Below are 26,381 nucleotides of genomic sequence, written 5' to 3'. Positions count from 1 at the left end.
GACACTGTCACTAGCCGGCTACCACCCGGTACTCTACCCTGCACCTTAGAGACTGCTGCCCTATATTCATAGAGCCATTGAACACTGGTCACTTTAATAATGTTTGCATACTGTTTTACTTACTTTATATGTACATTGAGTGTACAAAACATTAGGAACACATGCTCTTTCCATAACAGACTGAACAGGTGCAAGCTATAATCCCTTATTGATGTCACTTCTTAAATCCACTTCAATCAGTGTAGACGAAGTGGCGGAGACAGGTTAAAGAAGGATTTTTAAGCCTTGAGACAATTGAGACATGGATTGTGGGAAGCATTGGAGTCAACATGGGCCAGCATCCCTGTGGAACGCTTTCAACACCTTGTAGTCTATGCCCCGACGCATTGAGGCTGTTCTGAGAGCAAAAGGGGGTGCAACTCAGTATTAGGAGGGTGTTCCTAATGTTTTGTACTCTCATTGTATATACTGTATTCTAGTCATGGTTCATCCTATATAACTACTGCTATACATACCTTTTCTATTCATATACTGTCTATACACACCATTCACATACATATATATGATTTATATTCCAGACTCAGGTCCGGAAGCTAATTTCCTGTAACTGTATGCATTTTGCTATGGAGTTTATACTGGGTATTTATATAGTGTTTTGTTGACATAGTTCATTATAATATTGCTACTACTGTACATTGCCTTATAGTTACCGTGTTCATACACATCACATATTTATTTATATACTGGATTCTTGACATAGCTCACTAATATACAGTGTATCTACTGCTGTACATATCAGTCCTAGTACAGTTGAAGTTGGAAGTTTACATACACCTTAGCCAAATACATTAACTCAGTTTTTCACAATTCCTGACATTTAATCCTAGTAAAAATTCCCTGTCTTAGGCCAGTTAGGATCACCACTTTATTTTAATTATGTGAAATGTCAGAATAAAAGTAGAGAGAATGATTTATTTCATATTTTATTTCTTTCATCACATTCCCAGTGGGTCAGAAGTTTACATACATCCAATTGGTATTTGGTAGCATTGCCTTTAAATTGTTTAACTTGGGTCAAACGTTTCGGGTAGCCTTCCACAAGCTTCCCACAATAAGTTGGGTGAATTTTGGCCTATTCCTCCTGAAAGAGCTGGTGTAACTGAGTCAGGTTTGTAGGCTTCCTTGCTCGCACACGTTTTTTCAGTGCTGCCCACAAATTTTCTATAGGATTGAGATCGGGGCTTTGTGATGGCCACTCCAATACCTTGACTTTGTTGTCCTTAAGCCATTTTGCCACAACTTTGGAAGTATGCTTGGGGTCATTGTTCATTTGGAAGATCCATTTGCGACCAAGCTTTAACTTCCTGGCTGATGTCTTGAGATGTTGCTTCATTATATCCACATCATTTTCCTTTCCTCATGATGCCATCTATTTTGTGAAGTGCACCAGTCCCTCCTGCAGCAAAGCACCCCCACAACATGATGCTGCCCCCCCCGTGCTCCACGGTTGGATGGTGTTCTTCGGCTTGCAAGCATCCCCCTTTTTCCTCCAAACATAATGGTCATTATGGCCAAACAGTTCTATTTTTGTTTCATCAGACCAGAGGACATTTCTCCAAAAAGTACGATGTTTGTCCCCATGTGCAGTTGCAAACTGTAGTCTGGCTTTTTTATGGCGGTTTTGGAGCAGTGACTTCTTCCTTGCTGAGCGGCCTTTCAGGTTATGTCGATATAGGACTCGTTTTACTGTGGATATAGATACTTTTGTACCGGTTTCCTCCAGCATCTTCACAAGGTCCTTTGCTGTTGTTCTGGGATTGATTTGCACTTTTCGCACCAAAGTCCGTTCATCTCTAGGAGACAGAACGCGTCTCCTTCCTGAGCGGTATGACGGCTGCGTGGTCACATGGTGTTTATACTTGAATACTACTGTTTGTACAAATGAACGTGGAACCTTCAGGTGTTTGGAAATTGCTCCCAATGATGAACCAGACTTGTGGAGGTCTACAATTTTTTGTCTGAGGTCTTGGCTGATTTCTTTTGATTTTCCCATGATGTCAAGCAAAGAGGGACTGAGTTTGAAGGTAGGCCTTGAAATACATCCACAGGTACACCTCAAATTGACTCAAATGATGTCAATTAGCCTATCAGAAGCTTCTAAAGCCATGACATCATTTTCTGGAATTTTCCAAGCTGTTTTAAGGCAGTCAACCTAGTGTATGTAAACTTCTGACCCACTGGAATTGTGATACAGTGAATTATAAGTAAAAAAATCTGTCTTTAAACAATTGTTGGAAGAATTACTTGTGGTTGAAAAACGAGTTTTAATGACTCCAACATAAGTGTATGTAAACTTCCAACTTCAACTGTAGGTTGGAGTCATTAAAACTCGTTTTTCAACCACTCCACAAATTTCTTGTTAACAAACTATAGTTTTAGTCGGTTAGGACAACTACTTTGTGCATGACACAAGTGATTTTTGTATGTGTATGTGTTGATTTGTACGTGTATGTAAACTTCCGACTTCAACTGTATATATCTTGTTTCAGTTCATCCTGGGTAGACACGTATAGAATACGTTACTGCTACTGTGCTATTTGGGTTGTTAATTGGATTCGTTTCGTCGTTTCTTAATTTCTTTTTAAAAACTTTTTGTATTGTGTGTGTATTGTTTTGTATTGTTCGGTATTACTGCACTGTTGGAGCTAGAAACACAAACATTTTGCTGCACCTGCGATGACATTGCAAATCTGTGTACACGACCAATAAAGTTTGATTTGATTTTAGTGGACCCTCTCTCTACCCAGCTGCTTGAAGACCTGGTCACGTTACCACAGGCAGTTCCCTTCTTGCCTCTCCTCATCGTTACACCACTGTAACTCTAGACGGACACACTGGGTGTTTATTTCACATGTTTATTTTCACAAGCGAAGCTCTTCCTTCTCCTCTCCTCTCCTCTCCTCGCCCTTCCATTGTTGTGAGAGGAGAGGAAGAGAAAAGAGCAGAAATCCCTGATCATGCAAACTGACCAGGGGGAAGTTGGATTAGTCTGTTAGGGGGATTCCATTTCAGTATAACTAATACTGTCTTTTTCCCCACAATACGGTAGCCCTGATTAATGTTGGTCTCATGAATGACACATCTACAGTATAATGACTTAGGTTATTGCATTATTTTATGGTGTGATTGAAGTGTGTTGGTGAACAATCCACTGAGAATAGGTATTGGTTGCGTGTTGGAAGGTTGATAGATGAAAGCAGAGTCCTGTGAAGAACAAAGTGTTTAGGATAAGTGTGGCTCTTAGAGCTCCAATACTCATTGTGTTTTCTTTCTTCTCTATGAAAAATGTGGGAAAGAGCTCTCTCTCTGTGTGTGTGTGTGTGTGTGTGTTTCCAGATGATAGATGTGTTCAGTGTTTAATAAATGAAGTGCTGAGTGTATTCCTCTCCTGGGTCTCTCTAATGGAAGTCCTGTGTGGACTAGACGCGGAGGCCTCTGTGGTCCGACACAGACAGACCAGCCTGGTTCCAGCCAGCCTGCCTGAACCAGGCCCCCTCCACTACCCTGCCTGACATTCCTCTTCTCCCAGTGAGGGAGGCATTAGCAGCCCCTTCACTTCCACCCACTCCCCAGGCTTGCAGTAAGTCCCTCACACTTAGCACCTCCCTGCCCCAGGCCCGGGCCTGACTAGCACTTGAGGGATCTTCCACACAACCAGGGCCTTTTACAGGCCTTGCCCAAGAAACATTCTCTTTTATCCACACAACCAGGCCCTTGAAATGGGCGTGTTCTGGGGACCGTAGCCCAGCGTCGCAGACTAGGTCGGCTTTCAGCATTAGGGAGACTCCAGGGTCCAAAGGGACATAGTGAAACACCACCCAGGGACTGCACTGAGGGACAGAGAGGTGGTGGTTGTGGATAAGCCTTATGATCCATCCATGCTGCTGTATCTGTTACACTAGGCCATGACACTTTTTTTAATGTGGCTCTGTAACTGATGTCTGTTTGCTGTGTTGATAGGATGTGGTTGCAGCATAGCTAGCCAGCAGAGGGAGATGAGAGAGGGCACAGCTGTAAACAGCATGCAGGCAAACACACTGACTCACTCACTCTGTGGCTTTAGGCCGGTAATCAATCCGATTCAGCGTTCTACCGTGCTTACCATTTAAAGGTAGTTTCCAGTTGAGCCTACGTATGCAGTTTACCGTGAATTCGATCGCCGCGAACACGGGAACATTGCCTTAAAAAGATGCATTATCGACAGTGCGCAATCAGATTAAATCCCTGCTTTAGTTTAGTTTCCTGGCCCTTTAACCAAATATGGATTCTCCTCCAAACAAGGTGCTTTAGGATAACCCCAACGAAAAACAGTATTTGTTAAGCCAGAAGCACTCCAATAAGTCCTGTTGGGTGTGTTTATTGGCAGACGTCTTTCTCTCTCTCTGCTCTATCGGGCACTACTGTAGCCTATATAAAAGCATCCTGGCTGCCAGACAATATTGGAGAGTAACTTGTAAGCCTTCCTGTTGAAGTGTGTTCAGGCATGACTAGTCTGGCAGCCATTCTCTTCAGCTTGGATGAACTCTCGTTGACACTCTGGTGAATGTGTCATGTCTCGGATAGCAGCATTCTCATGACTGTGGCTACACACCTGAGACAGAACGGCACAGGACTCCTGAGTTACAGCTGGGGTACACACAGAGGACAACACCCAGGAAATAAATCCTCAGGATGACAGGAAACTGCTGAGACAACAGGAAGTGAGACTGCGGCAGAAACGATCATCTTGAGTGAAAGGTGCAGCAGGAACCAAATTAAGCACATTGTAATGCAGCAGACTAAGCCTGCAATACCTGTTAGTCGTAGCCTTTACTGAACATGATATGAATAAATGAACAATGGCTTCAGACAGTATGTCTGCACCATGTCTATGGAGAGGTGTGTGTGTAATGAATTAATCCAGTGTGTGCCCTTCTCAGGTTACCTCCTCCCCTCCCACAGCAGTCAGTCAGTGTGCCAGGTGGCTGATGGATGGAGGGACATGATGTCTGTTTACTGTAGACTGATAGATTGGTGTGTGTGTGTGTTTGTGTGTGTGTGTGCGCCAGGCATCATCAACTAGATTCAGCCTCGGGACATTTTTTTCTTGAGCGGATGGTCGTGGGCCCGGAACATAATTACATATAATTTGTAGAATGCAAATTGACCCACAAGAAGCCAAAACAGATATAATATTTGACTAAAACATCATAATTTCAAACCTTTCTTACATTTGTATATGATCACGTCTCTCTATTATGCGTGGGAATACATGGGAACAGATTTCCAAAATTAAAACCAGGGTTCCCCAACTGGCGGCCCACAGGAGCTGATTTCCTGGTGCTTTTATTGTCTTTTATGTACAACAATAAAAATAAATAAAAAAATAATAAAATATATATATATATATATATTATTTATTTTATATTTCTGATCGAAAAACTTGGGGTGACAAATAAAAACCCCTGTGGGCCGCCAGTTGGGGAACCCTGGTTTATACCTACTGTACCTCGAGGTAAGCTGCTGTTAATATCCTGACTGTACATGCTGTTCTTGTCCAGAAAAGAAGAAAAACTTTTTTTTTCTCCCCCGACACAAACCTCAACCAGAATTTTTTTGCTGCTTCTCATATTACAGCATCATCCGTCTAAAAAAACTTTAATTTGGCATTAAAAGCACTTGAGGTTGTGAAAGCAGGTCGACTTAGAGTTGTGAAGTGCTTTTAGGCTGCTAGATTAGGAGTGTTGATGGGGCAGAACAGCTGGGCGCGTGGGGGGGGGGGGGGTTCGTGGGGGGTGCTTGTGGGCAGCCCTAATGACTACCTGTGCAGGTGAGAGTAGCAGGGCGCTGAGTTGGAGCCAAGCCTGGAACCCTGTCCTGCACGGCCATGACAACTTAACTCTGTGAAGCTGTGAACAGAGCATGACATGATGGTGCAGGCCCACCGACAGACCGACAGCTCCCACAGACAGACAGCTGCTACAGACCGACTGCTCCCATAGACAGACAGCTCTCACCAACAGACAGCTCCCACAAAAAGAAAAGGGTTAAGGGGGGGGTTAGATGAGTTTAAGTATTGTAGATAGATAAACTGTGGCTTCCATCAATGTAATTGTCTGCATCATTTCCAATCCCCCATATATATACAGTACCAGTCAAAAGTTTGGACAAAAGTAATAGTGAAGACATCAAAACTATGAAATAACACACATGGAATAATGTAGTAACCAAAAAAGTGTTAATCAAAATATTTTATATTTGAGATTCTTCAAAGTAACCACCCTTTTCCTTGATGACAGCTTTGCACACACTTGGCATTCTCTCAACCAGCTTCATGATGTAGTCACCTGGAATGGATTTCAATTAGCAGGTGTGCCTTGTTAATTTGTGGAATTTATTTCCTTCTTAATGCGTTTAAGCCAATCAGTTGTGCTGTGACAAGGTAGGGGTGGTATACAGAAGATAGCCCTATTTGGTAGAAGACCAAGTCCATATTATTGCAAGAACAGCTCAAATAAGTAAAAAGAAATGACACTCCATCCTTACTTTAAGACATGAAGGTCAGTTAATCCAGAAAATTGCAAGAAGTTTTCTTCAAGTGCAGTCCCAAAAACCAACAAGCGCTATGATGAAACTGGCTCTCATGAAGACCGTCACATGAAAGGAAGACCCACAGTTTCCTCTGCTGCGGAGGAGTTACCAGCCTCAGAAATTGCAGCCCAAACAAATGCTTCACAGAGTTCATGTAACAGACACATCTCAACATCAACTGGAGACTGCATGAATCAGGCCTTCAGGGTCGAATTGCTGCAAAGAAACCACTACTAAAGGACACCAATAAGAAGAAAAGACTTGCTTGGGCCAAGAAACGCGAGCAATGAACATTAGACTGGTGGAAATCTGTCCTTTGGCCTGATGAATCCAAATTTGAGATTTTTGGTTCCAACCGCCGTGTCTTTGTGAGACACAGAGTAGGTGTACGGATGCCGTCCACATATGTGGTTCCTACTGTGAAGCATGGAGGAGGTGGTGTGATGTTGTGGGGGTGCTTTGCTGGTGACACTGTCAGTGATTTATTTAGAATTCAGATGACATGGCCTCCACAATCACCCAACCTCAACCCAATTGAGATGGTTTGGGATGAGTTGGACCGCAGAGTGAAGGAAAAGCAGCAAACAAGTGCTCAGCATATGTGGGAACTGTTTCAAGACTGTTGGAAAAGCAATCCAGGTGAAGCTGCTTGAGAGAATGCCAAGAGTGTGCAAAACTGTCATCAAGGCAAAGGGTGGCTACTTTGAAAAATCTCAAATATATTTTGATTTGTTTAACACTTTTTTGGTTACTACATGTTTATTTCATAGTTTTGGTGTCTTCACTATTATTCTACAATGTAGTGAATAGTAAAAGAAGTAAAGGAAAACCCTTGAAAGAGTAGGTGTGTCCAAACTTTCGACTGTTAATGTATATATAAAATATATACAGTGAGGGAAAAAAGTATTTGATCCCCTGCTGATTTTGTACGTTTGCCCACTGACAAAGAAATGATCAGTCTATAATTTTAATGGTAGGTTTATTTGAACAGTGACAGACAGAATAACAACAAAAAAATCCAGAAAAACGCATGTCAAAAATGTTATAAATTGATTTGCATTTTAATGAGGGAAATAAGTATTTGACCCCTCTGCAAAACATGACTTAGTACTTGGTGGCAAAACCCTTGTTGGCAATCACAGAGGTCAGACGTTTCTTGCAGTTGGCCACCAGGTTTGCACACATCTCAGGAGGGATTTTGTTCCACTCCTCTTTGCAGATCTTCTCCAAGTCATTAAGGTTTCGAGGCTGACGTTTGGCAACTCGAACCTTCAGCTCCCTCCACAGATTTTCTATGGGATTAAGGTCTGGAGACTGGCTAGGCCACTCCAGGACCTTAATGTGCTTCCTCTTGAGCCACTCCTTTGTTGCCTTGGCCATGTGTTTTGGGTCATTGTCATGCTGGAATACCCATCCACGACCCATTTTCAATGCCCTGGCTGAGGGAAGGAGGTTCTCACCCAAGATTTGACGGTACATGGCCCTGTCCATCGTCCCTTTGATGCGGTGAAGTTGTCCTGTCCCCTTAGCAGAAAAACACCCCCAAATCATAATCTTTCCACCTCCATGTTTGACGGTGGGGGATGGTGTTCTTGGGGTCATAGGCAGCATTCCTCCTCCAAACACGGCGAGTTGAGTTGATGCCAAAGAGCTCCATTTTGGTCTCATCTGACCATAACACTTTCACCCAGTTGTCCTCTGAATTATTCAGATGTTCATTGGCAAACTTCAGACGGGCATGTATATGTGCTTTCTTGAGCAGGAGGACCATGCGGGCGCTGCAGGATTTCAGTCCTTCACGGCGTAGTGTGTTACCAATTGTTTTCTTGGTGACTATGGTCCCAGATGCCTTGAGATCATTGACAAGATCCTCCCGTGTAGTTCTGGGCTGATTCCTCACCGTTCTCATGATCATTGCAACTCCACAAAGTGAGATCTTGCATGGAGCCCCAGGCCGAGGGAGATTGACAGTTCTTTTGTGTTTCTTCCATTTGCGAATAATCGCACCAACTGTTGTCACCTTCTCACCAAGCTGCTTGGCGATGGTCTTGTAGCCCATTCCAGCCTTGTGTAGGTCTACAATCTTGTCCCTGACATCCTTGGAGAGCTCTTTGGTCTTGGCCATGGTGGAGAGTTTGGAATCTGATTGATTGATTGCTTCTGTGGACAGGTGCCTTTTATACAGGTAACACGCTGAGATTAGGAGCACTCCCTTTAAGAGTGTGCGCCTAATTTCAGCTCTTTACCTGTATAAAAGACACCTGGGAGCCAGAAATCTTTCTGATTGAGAGGGGGTCAAATACTTATTTCCCACATTAAAATATATAACATTTTTGACATGCGTTTTTCTGTATTTTTGTTGTTGTTATTCTATCTGTCACTGTTCAAATAAACCTACCATTAAAATGATAGACTGATCATTTCTTTGTCATTGGGCCAATGTACAAAATCAGCAGGGGATCAAATACTTTTTTCCCTCACTGTATGTACATATTTGTATATGTTTACTTTATTATTTCCACCTAAGCCTACCACCCCTCCCCTAATTGAAGTGAACTAATGGACAACAACACTTCGGCTTCTACTGTCATGATCGTCTAAAGGAGTAGACCAAGGCGCAATGTGCTTAGAGTTCCACATGTTTAATAAATATGAAACTCACCAAACAATACAAATGAAAATGAAGCGTGACATTCTGGGCTGCTCACAGGCAGCTACACAAACACATAACCCCCCCCCCCCCCCCCCCCCCCCCGAACCATATAAAACAAATACCCTCTGCCATGTCCTGACCAAACTACCATAACCAATAACCCCTATACTGGTCAGGACGTGACAGTACCCCCCCCCCAAAGGTGCAGACCCCGGATGCACCTCACAACAAAACCCCCCAAAATAAACCCCTAACTAAAGGGAGGGAAGGGAGGGTGGCTGCTGTCACCGACAGCTCCTGTGCTTCACCCCCCCCCCCCAAACCTCCTACAATGGAGGTGGCTCCGGCCTCAGTCCCCTACCTGACCCATCCACCCCCACTGAAATTCTCTGCCTGAGGCCATTCACTGATGACCCTGGACTGTAGGGCAACTCTGGGAGCTCCGGGCTGTAGGACGACTCTGGGAGCTCCGGGATGTAGGACGACTCACTCGGTTCCGAACTGTAGGCAGACTCACTCGGTTCCGGACTGTAGGCAGACTCACTCGGTGCCGGACTGTAGGCAGACTCACTCGGTGCCGGACTGTAGGCAGACTCACTCGGTGCCGGACTGTAGGCAGACTCACTCGGTGCCGGACTGTAGGCAGACTCACTCGGTGCCGGACTGTACACTGTTGCCGGACACTCTGGACGAGGTACTGTTGCCGGACACTCTGGACGAGGTACTGTTGCCGGACATTCTGGACGAGGTACTGTTGCCGGACACTCTGGACGAGGTACTGTTGCCGGACACTCTGGACGAGGTACTGTTGCCGGACACTCGGGACTAGGCTGACGCACTGGAAGCCTGATGCGTGGTGCTGGTACTGGATGTGCCAGTTTGGGGACACGCACTTCAGGGCTAGTGCGGGGAGCAGGAACTGGCCAAGTTGGACTGGGCTGACGCACTGGAGGCCTGGTGCGTGATGCTGGCTATGGATATACCGGACTGTGGAGGCGCACAGGCGGTCTTGACTGCACCTCCTGCACAACCCGTCCTGGCTGGATGGAACTAGTAGCCCTGTACGAGCGGAATGCTGGTACAGGGCGAACTGGGCTGTGCAGGGGCCTGATGGTTGCTGTGCGTAGAGCGGGCGTAGGGTAGCCTGGACCTAGGAGGCGCACCGGTGACCAGATGCGCTGCGCAGGCATCCTCCTACCAGGCTGGATGCCCACTCTAGCACGGCACTTGCGAGGGGCTGGAATCACTCGCACTGGACTGTGCGTGCGTATGGGCGAGATCGTGCGCACTTCTGCATATCTCGGCGCCCTCCACTCCATACGTTCCTCACAATAAGCACGGGGAGCTGGCTTAGTGCTCACCCTTGGCCCAGCCAAACTACCCGTGTGCCCCCCCCAAAAAATTATTGGGGGTGCCTCTCCGGCTTCCTCGCCAGCCGTGTTCCCCGGTAGCGTTCCCGGTCCTCACCAGACTTCCTCCATGGGCCCTCTCCGGCCACAATCTGCTCCTAAGTCCATGATTCGTGACAGTCCACCCGTTGCTCCCTCCTCCGCTGCTTGGTCCGTGTTTGGTGGGTAGATCTGTCACAATCGTCTACAGGAGTAGACCAAGGCGCAGCGTGCTTAGAGTTCCACATGTTTAATAAATATGAAACTCACCAAACAATACAAATTACAACGAAGCGTGACGTTCTGGGCTGCTCACAGGCAGCTACACAAACACATAACCCCCCCCCCCCCCCCCCCGAACCATATAAAACAAATACCCTCTGCCACGTCCTGACCAAACTACCATAACCAATAACCCCTATACTGGTCAGGACGTGACATCTACTTCCAGATTATACTATATACATTTTACGGACACAGTATATTTTACAACAGTTATCTTTTGTTTGATTTTAGTTCCATCCTTCAGCTACCCTCAACCCCTCCTATCTATCTCTGAAGGCATTCTGTTTCGATTTCTTTTTGTCATACATTTTCCAACTGTGCTCTTTCACAAAACTTCTAAATCTATATACATTTTACGAACACAGTATATTGAGCATTAGTTATCTTGTTATTTTTAGTCCCACCCTTTAGCTCCACTCAACCCCTCCCATCTATTTCTGAACACCATCCAGTTTTGATTTCTATTTGCCATATATTTTTCAACTGTGCTGTGATGTTTCACAAAAGTTCTGAACCTTTCTATTCTCATCATTTCTAAAGATTGTAAATTAAAGATAAACATTTTGCTATGAGTATTATTATATTATTGATCGATTGACTAGGACTTTTCAAATCACCCAGCAGTGCTATTTGAGAGAGTTAGCTCCATGTAAATGTTACAATTCTTCAGCCATTCCTGAACCTGCAAACAAAAACAAGCTACATATGGACAGTACCAAAACAAATTATCTAATGATTATGTCTCTTCGCAGCAATATCTGCAGAGCAGGGATCGTACATCCCCCATATATATAACATCCTATTGGTTTCAAAGAATTTTGTATAATAATTTAAATTGGAAAAACACAACTTTTGAATCCGGCGTTGTTTTGTGTATCAGTTCATTAACCATGTGTCATAGAATCGGTACATCGAAATTCTTTAACCAACTATTTTGCAATCTATATGGCACAGCTGTCAATTTTTTGTCCTTAAATGAAACGGGTATACTTTTTTATTTATCACAATTTTCTTTAACCAATTTTTGTCTTTAATGCAGGGCAGACAGAGAAGTTCCTTACTTTCTCCCCCTTCCACTTGCCTCTTCGGTTTTTGCGGTAATGCATAGAGCAGACATTTCCATATATTTTTGTTAGCTGCATTAGTGACATAACTCCACCGTCCTATTTATGATATCATTTACAAAGATTATACCGTTTATAGTCTTTTCTGGTCGATTAAACTGAAATTGCAACCAATTTTCCATGACTTGTTATAAAAATAGCAATATTTTGGAGATTGAAATCTGAATAAAGGGAAAAAGGACATTCTTGAGCATGGGGTGAGACATTTTTACTAATAAACTCTTTGAGAACCAGTTCAGATTTAATAACTTCTTAGGGATAGGGGGCAGTATTTGGAAGTTTGGATGAAAAAGGTGCCCAAAGCAAACTGCCTGTTACTCAGGCCCAGAAGCTAGGATATGCATATAATTGGTAGTATTGGATAGAAAACACTCTAAAGTTTCCAAATCTGTTAAAGTAATATCTGTGAGTATAACAGAACTGATATAGCAGGCGAAAATCCGAGGGGAATCCATCCATATTTTTTTTTTGTTGAGGTGACACCATTTAAAATGCCTGTCTATGGGGAAATAAATGGAAATCATCCCAGATTGCAGTTCCTAGGGCTTCCAGTAGATGTCAACAGTCTTCAGAAAGAGTTTCAGGCTTGTTTCTTGAAAAATGAGCTAGAATTTGTAGTTTAGTGGCTCCCATTTTGGCTGTAGTGTTATGACGCGCGTGGATGAGACCGCGCACTTCGTTATTTATCTCCGGTAATGAACATACTATTCTCCATCTTAAATTGTATTGTTTATTTACATATTAGGGTACCTGAGGATTGATTAGAAACGTTGTTTGAGTTGTTTGGACGAAGTTTATTGGTAACGTTTGGGATTCATTTTGTATGCATTTTGAACGAGGGGAAACCGGTGGATTATTGAATGAAGCGTGCCAACTAAACTGACTTTTTTGGTATATAAAGAAGGACTTTATCAAACAAAATGACCATTTGTGATGTAGCTGGGACCCTTTGGATTGCAAACAAAGGAAGATCTTCAAAGGTAGGTGATTTATTTTATCGCTATTTCTGACTTTTGTGATACCTCTGCTTGGTTGGAAAATGTATGTAATGCTTTTGTACGTGGGGTGCTGTCCTCAGATAATCGCATGGTGTGCTTTCGCCGTAAAGCCTTTTTGAAATCTGACAGAGCGTCTGGATTAACAACAAGTTAACCTTTTAAATGATGTATGGTACTTGTATTTTCATGAATGTTTAATATTACGATTTATGTATTTTGAATTTGGTGCTCTGCAAATTCACCGGATGTTGTCGAGGCCGGGCGCTAGCGGTACGCTTATCCCAAAGTTAAGTATAACTTTTGCATAATTGAAGCCTTTAGTGAGCGGTCTACTGCTTTAATATTTAATCATTTCTGCCCTCCTAATTCATATTCATTACATAAAAAGGACAGTTTAATTTTGTCTAGCATACTGTTCCAAATAAAATATAATATTTTTTGCTCATATAAATTAAAAAACAAGTTGCTAGTTGTAGGCAAGGCCATAAGCAAATAGGTAAACTGTGATATGACTAAAGAGTTAATCAGGGTGATTTTTCCACAAACAGATAGGTATTTTCCTTTCCATGGTGGCAAGATTTGATCTAATTTTGCAAACTTTCTATTAAAATGTACTGTAGTGAGATTATTTATTTAGGGATATGAATAACGAGTATGTCCACTTCAGCGTCAGACCATTTTATTGGTAAACTACACAGTAATGTAAAAGTTCTATTTTTTGTGACCAATACGTAATATAGTAAATTTACCATAATTTGGTTGTAATCCAGAGAGGTTAGAAAAATTATCAAGATCTTCTATGAGGCTGTGGAGCAGTGGCGATTTTAGCATGTAAATATTGGTGTGGGGGAAAAAAATGGACTGCATGCCAGCAAAGCCACTACAACACAACACTAAACAATACATTAATTGCACTATAACGGTGACAAACGGTGCCCACAAACTGCTAAGGATTATGTAAAGCTGTCCCAACAGCAGTCCCAACATCTTTCCACTGCAACATATGGCTATCAGAGGAGCCTTGTCTGGCAGCGAAACTGTTAATTCAGCCTCATTTATTGCATTTAAAAAAAACATAGATGATATGGCTGACTTGCTTAAACAAATGTGGTTTCTAATGACAATTGAGATGTACAAACTATGACATAAGGGGACGACAAGGGGATAAGAGGCAATCCGTAATTTCGATTAAGACAATGAGCGAGCTAGGACAGACGTAGTCAATATAACTATTTGTTTAGCACTTTTGAAATTTACAGCGACAGAATTCAGAACATGGACCATTCTTATGGTGTTCTCCTTGTACACCAAGTCAGAACCATAGAATAAATAAAGGGGGCATATAAGTAGACAATGAAAGCTCTTGCAATATTCGATGATTACGTTTCTCTTAAACAGGTTATAGGCTACATTTGCACCACCTAGTCAGAACAGTAGGTGAAATGAAGAGGGGTAAATAGACCAAATTATTAGGGTGAGGCACATGGGCTACTAACATCTTACTACACAAAATACACTTAGTATTACTTTCTTAACTACAGTATACATATGTCCCTGGCATATTGCATAATTTATGCAGCGGCATACAATAGATGTTTGTGTGCTGTGCTCACTTGAACAGGAAGGTGGCGCGGCTGTTCTTCGTAGACAAATTTTGTCATCAAAGTCTGGCATTCTCTGGATTTATGGTGCTTTCAAAACAACTGGGAACTAGGAAAAAGCAAGGTTAAATCATGATGACATCATTGATCTTCAGGTCGTAGGTCTAGAAAGAGGCCGGATTTACAATTTCGAGTTGGACGACCGTTCAAACCGTATTTTCCCAGTCGGAACTTGTTTATTCCCGACTTCCCAGTTGTCTTGAACTCACTGAAGTGAAGTTTTTTCAGTTCCGAGTTAACAGTTGTTTTGATCACGGCACAAATCATGCTTCCTTGACAGCATGGCCAATGTTGAATGTTTATCATTTTAAACTTGTAAAAGAGCCCCTTTATCCCAGATTTAGGATCACACAGCCACTGTCACTGATTCCTTCCAAACCACTCAGTGGTGAATTTGTGATTTCCAAGTTGTTGTGTAATGTTTATGTCCAATTGCCGATGAGCAACGATATGTTTAATCTATCATTTCTCTTTATATGACAAGGATTAAAAAAGATTTGCTAGTAGATTGTCGACTTGTTTCATGATGATGACTGCTAGTTAAGATTTTGGAAGTATGATGTATTGACAGTCCAATCAAAGCTACTGTACATATAACGTGATTTGACATCATTTTATCTGTGGCCAGTGACCTGGAGCCTTCTTGGATGGACACTTCTAATGTAACTCTATGGCAGCACACAAAGGGCTAGAATTTTTGAGGTCTACCCTTAGACTTGGCAGTGACGTAATATCCCCATGAGTGACAGAACACTGAGCCAGTCACGGCGCAAAGCTCCGTATTTTCTGTTGGCTTGCCCCACCACCAGAGAAAGCATTGAGCTAGGCTGAAACACATGCATTTTGGAACTGCCTTACTCAAGAAAACAAAAAAGAGACCATGTTTGTATGCAGCTTTATTAACTCAATGATATATCTTTTTTTACATTGTATGCAAACTGATATGGGACATTAATGCCAAAATCACATTTCTTATAATTTTTTTGCCAAAAAATGTGGGGCTCACAACAGGTGGGGCCCCACCTGCCCTGAATAACGGGTCGCCACTGCTGTGGAGAGATCCACATTGTGGATTTAAAAGAAAACATGAATCATCAGTGTACAACGGCACCTTTGTTTTTTAAGCCCTGTATTTCTAGCCCCTTGATATTATTGTTGGATCTGATTTTAATAGCTAACATTGTGATGGCCATAATAAATAGATATGCCAATAGTGGACAACCTTGTTTTACTCCTGTTGATAGTTTAATCATTTTTGAAAACTAGCCATTATTTACTATTTTACACCTAGGGTTACTATACATAACTTTAACCCATTGTATAAGAGATTCTTCAAAATTGAAATATTCAAGGCATTTATATATAAATTCCAGTTGTACTCTATGAGAAAACTTTTTCAAAGTCGGATACACCAAGCTCCAGCTAAATATCCATTCCTGGTTTCCCAGATTATTCATAGTGTTCTATTGTTTCCAGTACTTGTTTTATATTATCTCCAATGTATCGTCCATGTAAAAAAAGCTGTTTGATTAGGATGATAAATATTTGACAATGCCTTTTAAATTCTATGCGCTATGCATTTTACAAAACATTTTGCATCACCACACTGAAGTGTAAGTGGCCACCAATTTTTTAAATGGACTGGATCTTTATATTTACCACTTGGGTCCTGTTTCAGTAATAATGAAATCGGACCTTCTTGTTGAGTGTCTGATAACCACTCCTATAAAAATGGTAGATTAAAACATGCTTATAACGGTCCTCTGAGTACATAAAAAAATGTTTGGTATACTTCAACTGGTATGCCATTCAGCCCTGGAGTTTTCCCAGACTTAAAGGCTTTAATTGCATCAAGAAATTCCTCTCTCCGTAATTTGCCTTCACACGAGTCTTTCTGTACACCCGTTAATTTTACATTATTAATAGAAAGAAAATCCTTACAGTTAACTTCAGTTAGTGGAGATGGAGGAGACTGAAACGAAAACACATGCTTAAAGTAATTTGCTTCCTCTTCCAAAATATTGTTTGCTGAATCATGGGTGACTCTGTCATATGTTACAAGTTTCAGTAAATAATTTTTGATAGTGTTTCCATGTGGAAGATTAAAAAATAATTTGGTGCATTTTCCCTCATATTCCATCCAGTCCATCCATTTTTATAATATATTACTCTTGATCTTTCTTGAATAAATTCCTCCTTTTTGTTTTTCCTCTAACTTATTCTGTGCCTCTATGGTACCGTTTTTATTACTATCTATCTGTACTGTTAGTCCCTCTTTTTCCTTTGCTAATATGATCTCTTTTGACCTAAATTGCTTTTGTTTTAAAGATGACTATTGACTTGCATAGCCTCTAAAAGGCACGTTTAAAAGTGTCCCATACTATAAGGGGATCTGCTGTACCGATGTTATGTCATAAAACGTCAGTTATAAATTATTCTGTCCTCGTTAAAAACAAGTTGTCATGCAATAGGCTTTGATTAAATTTACAATATCCTCGCTCACGTGGAAAGTCTGTAACAGTAATGTATATGGAAATTATTTCAATGTCCAACTGTATTCTGTCCCAGGCAGAATGACATAAGTAGTCAAGACGACTAGCTTGATTGAGCCTTCGCCATATACAGGGCATTCGGAAAGTATTCAGACCCCTTCACTTTTTCCATATTTTGTTACGTTATAGCCTTATTCTAAAATGGATGAAATAGTTTTTTCCCCCATCATCAATCTACCCACAATACCCCATAACTACAAAGAAAAAACTGTTTTTTAGAATATTTTGCATAAGTATATAAAAATCAACTGGAAATATCAGATTTACATAAGTATTAGGACCCTTTACTCAGTACTTTGTTGAAACACCTTTGGCAGCAATTACACCTGTATTTGGGAGTCCTCTCAAGCTCTGTCAGGTTGGATGGGGGGGCGTTGCTGCACAGCTATTTTCAGGTCTCTCCAGAGATGTTCGATCGGGTTCAAGTCCAGGCTCTGGCTGGGCCATTCAAGGACATTCAGAGACTTGTCCCAAAGCCACTCCTGCATTGTCTTGGCTGTGTGCTTAGGGTCGTTGTCCTGTTGGAAGGTGAGCCTTCACCCCAGTCTGAGGTCCTGAGAGCTCTGGGGCAGATTTTCAAGGATCTCTCTGTACTTTGCTCCGTTCATCTTTCCCTCAATCCTGACTAATCTTCCTGTCCCTGCTGTTGAAAAACATCCCCACAGCATGATGCTGCCACCACCAAAGGAGAAACGCTCACTAACAGGGATGTAAACATTTTAGAGAAATACGCTTTTTGTGCATATGGAAAATTTATTGGATATTTTATTTCAGCTCATGAAAAATGGGACCAACACTTTACTTGTTACTTTTATATTTTTGGTCAGTGTAGTTCATGTAGACACAAATTGAAAATAAACAATTATTTCATAGGATGTTGTTAATAATTTAGAATATTTGGTGTAGGGAATAAATGTTTCAATTTTTTTTATTGAATTGTTTTTGAATTATTTATAATAATATTTGGTGTTGAGGCATGTGTAGCGTCCTTAATTCTACATTGTGTCTGGAAATAAAGTCACTCAGAACTGGATTGATTTGTGGGGATGTGTTTGCCACCTCTAGAGAGTTGACAAAAACAGGTTGCCGTGTCATCTGTTGCACACATGCTCTCGTGCACCTTCTCCCAAGGATAGGCAGACGACGGAGGACACACAGAAATGTATTGTGGTGTGCACATGTCGTGCACCTAGCACACCACAACACATACACCGCAGTACAAAACACAACATACCTGCAGAAAATGCGCATGTGCATGTCAAATATAACTCTGTACAATGAGAATTGCAGCAAAATATATTTATCTAAATTACTTATTTTTCCACTTAAAGAACATATTTACATGTTTTTACACTTAAAAATAGAGGAGCAGAGGACAACATACCTTCTCCCAAGGATAGGTCGACGAGAGAGGACGATTAAAGGGAATCCAACGGTTACCAAACAAATGGATCAAACTGTCACTACTTCCTCAGAAGTCGGCTCCTCTCCTTGTTCGGGCGGCGTTCGGCGGTCGACGTCATCGGTCTTCTAGCCATCGCCGCTCCACTTTTCATTGTTCCATGTGTTTTTGCCTTGTTTCCTCACACACCTGGTTTACATTCCCTAATCACACTACATATATATTCCCTCTGTTCCCCCCATGTCTTTGTGTGGAATTGTTTTGTTACGTGTTTTGTGTGACGCGCCAGGCTGTTTTTTCCCCGGGTACCGTGTTTAACCCAAAGTATGTTTAATTATTAAACATTTTGCATCATTGTGACTGTTGTCGCGCTTTTCATTTTTTCCATTGGCTGGAGGTTTTTTGACGTAGTTGCGTCCGTCTGTTGTTGCTTCTGCCAAATAAAGTGTGCGCCTGATCACAACTCTCTGCTCTCCTGCACCTGACTTCTTTACCAGTGGCGCACAACCTGACACAAACCAACCAAGGATGTGCTATCAAACCTGACATTACCATTTTTTTAAAGATGATATAATACAGTTTAGTGCTTTTACATAAAGAATAATGACCGCAACCCAGCTGTGATAACATAATAAACATACAATGGAATGTAAATTAATAAAAAAATAAATGTATCACCTCTTGAGGTGACCCATTGACCCAGTCCTCTTTGCTGTACAATTGCATCAAAACAAAATGCCTGTGCATAATCTATGGTAACAACATCACTCTGCTACACATACATGTATGAAATGGTAGTCTCTATGGGGAATTATGGCAGCACAGTAGGCCTAGGCCACAGATATCCTACAGTATAATGTGATTCTATGACCTAGGTAGCAGTGGCGGTCAGTGCCGTTTAAGATGAAGGAGGATGATTATTTTTTTATTAGCATGGCCTTATTTATATTACAGCATATTGGATGACTGCCATTCCTATTCTATTCTCCCAGCTCAATGTAACATACATTTGAGTAATCAAGGTGACAGACCGCCTTGCACATTCTTGCCTGCATCTAGCTAATCTAGTCTGTAATCGTTAATCCAGCAGTTGCAAACGAGAGTTTGTATTGGACAAATTCAGGTAGTTTATCCCCGTTTTGTTCTGTTTGCTTCCATTTAAGAAACGTTGTTCAACAGAATCGGCGGAATGAATACACCCCTGATCACACGCTAACACTGTTCACTTTCATAGCAGCCACATACAAACAGCACGATCACTTTGATCATTGTAACTATAATTCCTTATCGTATCTACATGCTCTCCTCTTCTCCCCTTTTGCCTTCGCCTGTGGACTTTGGTGACCAGGTGAAAAAATCTTTCCAAGCCAAACCTTCATATCATAACAGTTAACCGCTAACCGTTAGTAAACCTGCAACAATCATGCAGTACAGTGTAGTTAGCAAGCAGTTTAGCAGTTAATAAAACCAAAAGCTTTCCTTAAGTTGGAAGAATTCCCATGTTGGATAGCCATAGCCAATAAGCTAACATAGCATCCCTCTCTGTTTGAGCCAGATGTTTGAGTGGGCTAAATTAGCCAGCTGCATTCGCTAGCTAAGTAAGTGAAAAACAAATTAATTTGTTCAAAACTGTTAAACTATTGTCCAATTTCTCGTTGAGTCAACTACTCACCACATTTTATGCACTGCAGTGCTAGTTAGCTGTAGCTTAAGCTTTCAGTACTAGATTAATTATCTGATCCTTTGATTGGGTGGACAACATGTCAGTTGATGCTACAAGAGCTCTGATAGGTTGGAGAATGTCCTTCGGAAGTTGTCATAATTACTGTGTAAGTCTATGGAAGGGGTGAGAACCATGAGCCTCTTAGGTTTTGTATTGAAGTAAATGTACAGAGAGGAGTACAGAAACTAGCTGTCCTTCGGCTACACCATGGTGCTACCCTACAGAGTGCTGTTGAGGCTACTGTAGACCTTCATTGTAAAACATTTGAATTTGAATATATTTAGTATAGTTTTATCTAAAAAGGATAACTTTTATAATGTTTCACTATTTATATTTTTATGAAATTCACTGAGGATGGTCCTCCCCTTCCTCCTCTGATGAGCCTCCACTGCTAGGTAGGCAATGTGACAGTACCAGAACACTGGGGTGGCCATCATTCTGGAGCATCATAATGCCATTGTCATGACAACATACACTCTTTCTGAACACTTGGAGCAGAGCACAAGCAAATCTTTCAGAAACCTATTGGACTGAGTGAAACCCATAATTATTGTTCACTGGAAAATGTGTTTTGCTTTCCCAGTACCTAACCGAGCTGACACCGTAGAGAGAGAACCAGCCCCAGAGCAGCGCTCCTGGAGTATTGTAGGGGTTTAGTGCTCCAAGGCACAACAACAGGTGGCACCGGAGATTTTCCTGCCAACAGCCCTCTGACTGAGCAGATCACATTTTGCTAGATATTCTTCACCCAGACTTGGAATTCCTCAGATCAGGTGCACCAGATCGCCCCCGGATAATAACGTGCCTCTTCCTTCAAAGCTACCACTAACCCCTACAGTTTAATATTAATTTTCTAGTCTATTTTACATTTTCTTTCCCAGCCAGCTCCTCAGCTGGAGCAAGAGGGCTCTAGGAGAAAGATGGAGAGGGGGATAGAGAGAGTTAAGGAGAGTGTGGATGCAGAGATGAAGGAAGCCACTGTGGAGGTTCTCTATGAACCGCTGGAGAAGATCCAGAAGGAAAGAGAGAAGGTGGAAATAAAGGAGAAGCTGTTGGAGAAGGGAGTGGAGTAACGCAAAAGAGGCACTGAAGTCGAGGAGGGAAGAGGTAGAGAGGAAGGAAACGGAGGTGGCCAGGCAGAGAGATGTGGTGGAGAAGGACAAACAGAGGGTGACGAAGGAGAAGAAAAAAGTGGAGAAGCAGAGGGAGGAGGTAGAGATGAAAGACAAGGGGCTGGATGGACAGAAAGAGAAACTGGAGAAGAAGAGCGATAAGCTGGAAATATTGGAGAAAGTTGGAAAGTTGGAGTTGGACAAAGAGAAAGAGATGTTGGAGAAGAAGAAGATCATAGTGGAAAGGTTGAAACTGGATGTGGATGAGAGACTGAGAGACTGAAGAAAATTACAAGAACAGGAGAGATTATTAAAAAGAAAGAGAAGATGGACAGAATGAAAATAGAAGTGGAAGGCAAAGATGGAGGTGAAGAAAGTGAAAGAAGAGTTGGAGGGATTGGAGAAGATTAAAGAGGGAAAGGAGAGGGAGAAAGGGAGAGAGAGAGGGAGGAGTTTGAGAAGAGGAAGGAAGAGGAGGTGGAGCGTGTGAAGTTGGAAATGGAGGAGAAGCTGAAGATGGAGGTAGAGAGGTTGAAGCTTATGAAGGTAAGGACGGAGGAAAAGTGGAAGACCAAGATGGAGAGAGTGATAGTGGAAGATGGAGAGAGTGATAGTGGAAGAGAAGATAAACGAGAGAAATTAGTTTGACTGTAAGAGAGAGGATGTGGACGAAGTCCGAGAGGAGTTGAAAGGAGTGATGGAGAAGATGAAAGAAAAGGGGGACATGTTTAAGAAGGAGGTGGAGAAGATGAAGCTGGAGAAGGAGGTGGAGAAGATGAAGCTGGAGAAGGAGGTGGAGAAGATGAAGCTGGAGAAGGAGGTGGAGAAGATGAAGCTGGAGAAGGAGGTGGAGAAGATGAAGCTGGAGAAGGAGGTGGAGAAGATGAAGCTGGAGAAGGAGGTGGAGAAGATGAAGCTGGAGAAGGAGGTGGAGAAGATGAAGCTGGAGAAGGAGGTGGAGAAGATGAAGCTGGAGAAGGAGAAGGCGGTGAAGGAAGTGAGGAGGGAAATGGAGGAGAAGTGAGAAAAGGAGGTTAAGCAAATAAAGGTGGAGGTGGAAGAAAATGGAAGAAAGAGATGAAAAGCGTGAGAGAGTGGATTGAGAGAGCAGAGGAGACCTTCTGTAATTGTCCTACAGCATACGATACAGGTGCCTCTATTGCCACAGCTACTAATCAGTAGAATTCACTTGAATGTATGTAGCCAGAGCCACTATTAAGTTGCAATTGAATGGACTCCAGCAGTGGTTGTCCTAGGTGTACTACGACCTCAGATTTAAGGGTTATTATAAAGTAAGAAAGTTGTACTGAACTCATAAGGATTTTTTTATTATCTTCTAAAAATCTGTGGGATTACATAATTAATTGAAATGAAAATGTAACAGCAGGAACTCTTACAGACTGGGCCAAGAGCATGATTTATTTTTTTACCTCTACTACTACTACTGTACTAATGCTACTACTACTACTGTACTACTACTGCTGCTACTACTACTACTGTACTACAACTACTGCTACTACTACTTCTGTGCTACTACTACTGCTGTACTACTACTGCTACTACCACTACTGCTGCTACTGCTACTGTACTACTACTACTACCACTACTACTACTACTGTACTACTACTACTGTACTACTACTGTACTAATACTACTACTACTACTATTACTACTACTACTACTACCACTACTACTACTACTACTGTACTACTACTGCTTCTTCTACTACTACTGTACTACCACTACTACTACTGTACTACTACTACTACTACTGTACCTCTACTACTGCTACTACTACTACTACTGTACTACTACTATTGCTACTACTGCTGCTACTACTACTACTACTGTACTACTACTGCTGCTACTACTACTACTGTACTACTACTACTGCTTCTTCTACTACTACTGTACTACTACTACTACTACTGTACTACTACTACTGTGGCTACTACTACTACTGTACTACTACTACTGCACTACTACTACTGCTGCTACTACTACTACTGCTTCTTCTACTACTACTGTACTATTACTACTGATACTACTACTACTACAGTACTACTACTACTACTACTACTATACTACTACTACTGTGGCTACTACTACTACTGTACTACTACTACTGCACTACTGCTGCTGCTACTACTACTACTGTACTACTACTGTACTACTACTGCTACTACTACTACTACTGTACTACTACTACTGCTGCTACTACTACTAATGCACTACTACTACTTCTTCTTCTACTACTACTGTACTATTACTACTGCTACTACTACTACTACAGTACTACTACTACTACTACTGTACTACTACTACTGCGGCTACTACTACTACTGCACTACTACTACTGCTGCTACTACTACTACTGTACTACTACAGTAGTAGTAGTTGTTCCCGTGTGGCTCAGTTGGTAGAGCATGGTGTGTGCAATGCCAGGGTTGTGGGTTCGGTTCCCACGGGGGGGCCAGTACAAAAAAAAAATGCATGAAATGAAATGTATGCATTCACTACTGTAAGTCGCTCTGGATAAGAGCGTCTGCTAAATTAATAAAATGTAAAAAAAATATATATATGTAAAATGTACTACTACTGCACTACTACTACTACTACTGTACTACTACTACTGCTGCTACTACTGCTGCTACTACTACTACTACTGTACTACTACTTCTGCTACTACTACTACTGTACTACTACTACTGCTTGTTCTACTACTACTGTACTACTACTACTACTACTGCTACTACTACTACTGTACTACTACTGCACTACAACTGCTACTACTACTACTACTGCTGCTACTACTACTACTGCTACTACTACTGTACTACTACTGGGCTACAGGTACCACTACTGCAGTCACTACTTCTACTGTTGTTATCAGACTAAAGGCTACTATCTTACTACTGTATTACAGTCACTACTTCTACTACTACACTGGCTGAAGCAAGTCGCACATTTTTTCTTCAGGAAAATTACCCTTTCTAGTTTACTTTATTAACGTAACCAATACAATAGTAAACATAAAATGTTGGAATGGTGACTGACTAAAGAGAAGAAGAAAAACAATACTAGAGCTGCACATGATTTACTTTGTCTAGTTCAATAGAAATGTTGGAATAGTCACAAATTGAAAACTAATTTCAAATTCAGATAAATCAAGCAGAACTGAACTACCTTCATTTGCCATGTATTTTGACCCAGGTGGTTAGTGAAATAATTAGGGCTGTCAGTGTTAATCAGTTAACTCCATTTCACTTTTTGTAATATTAGGGCACCCTTTTTTATGTGATTAATGGCATTGTCTGAAAGCGTTCAAAATACACTGAAAACATCCAAAATACATCTACAGTATATAGCTAAGAACAACAATGCAATGTTAGAACAAGTTGGCATTGAGGTTAAACAAAGTGTGCTTTATCAATTTACCAGATTTTTTTGGAGAAAATCAAACGTCAAAATAGTTGTAATACTTTTTGCATAAAAAAATCTTAAATTACAGCTCAATTTTATCAAATTCTGAATTTGTGATTAATTGTGATTCATCACAGCAAATCCTCCAATTAAGTCAATAAAAATGTTTATCGTTTGACAGCCCTAGAAAGAATAAATAAAAACTGACACTACTGTTAAAGTTCATCATACTGTATAGTGTGTGTGTGTGTGTGTGTGTGTGTGTGTGTGTGTGTGTGTGTGTGTGTGTGTGTGTGACATAGGCTTTTGTGTGTGCAATGCATGTACTCATTGGTGTAGGTGTTTACCTGCTCAGGTGAATCTCCGGGGCAGTAGGGGGTAGCAGGATAAACAGGTGGATGAACTGAGCTAAAAGTAAGGTCAGAGGTCAGAAGAATGAAGAAGATTAACGGGCAAATTCACATGACCCTGCTCATCCTTCTATGACCTTTGACCCTGTCAGAAGCAGCTGAGTCGCACCTGTCTCTGCATGTCTCTAACTGGGGGAGTCAAGACAGATTGAAATAGGCCAAACCTTACACAATCACTTTATATTTGTATGATTTTTAGTCGTTTTTAATGGTTAATTAACAATATACACCCTGCGTGTGTGTGCGTGCGTGTGATTGGGGGCTGGGTGGAGCTTGGAGACTAGGGGGTAAGAGAGACAGGGGCGATGGTGGAAGTTGATGTTCCTGGTCCTGGGGGAAGAGCAACAAAAGCGGATCAGTATTAGTAACAGGAAACGCCTGCAGCTCAAACTGGAACCTTGTACCTCCTTATCTAGGGGGCAAGTGAGTCTCTGTATCGCTTTCCCATACATACCTGATCCGTCTGATAAGATCCTGTTTGTGTCTTAAAGATCTCAGCTTACCAAAAAATCCCCAAGAAACAGCCAAGAGGCAGGGAGGCCCCAGAGACAGGCCTCACAATGGCACCAGTGACAGTTGATGACAGTGATCGTGATAATTATGAGATTATTAATAGCATTTAGCACCATCTGTAATAATTGATGTCATGAATCACTCATGGCATTGTTGTGAGACTAGGTCAGAATGAGGTGCTCTTAACACACTGACATGGAGGGGAATGGTTGCTGTTGTGCCAAGTATGTGCATTATTGTGAACGGTCGTGCATATTTCTGTTTGTATGTGATACTTCAGCATTCTGGAGTGTCAAGTGTATAACACAGGAGGTTGGTGACACCTTAATTGGGGAGGACGGGCTGGTGGTAATGGCTGGAGAGGAATAAGTGGAATGGTACCAAATACATCAAACACATGGTTTGAGTCGCACCTCCATTCAATTTGCTCTGCTCCAGCCATTATTATGAGCTATCCTCCCCTCAGCAGCCTCAGCCAGTGTATGATGTGTGTATTGAGTTACAGTA

The sequence above is a fragment of the Salmo trutta genome, chromosome 10 (genome assembly GCF_901001165.1).
Source record: "Salmo trutta chromosome 10, fSalTru1.1, whole genome shotgun sequence".
NCBI lineage: Eukaryota > Metazoa > Chordata > Actinopteri > Salmoniformes > Salmonidae > Salmo > Salmo trutta.
The sequence above is the reverse complement of the archived record's forward strand: the minus strand, read 5'-3'. Positions refer to the sequence as shown.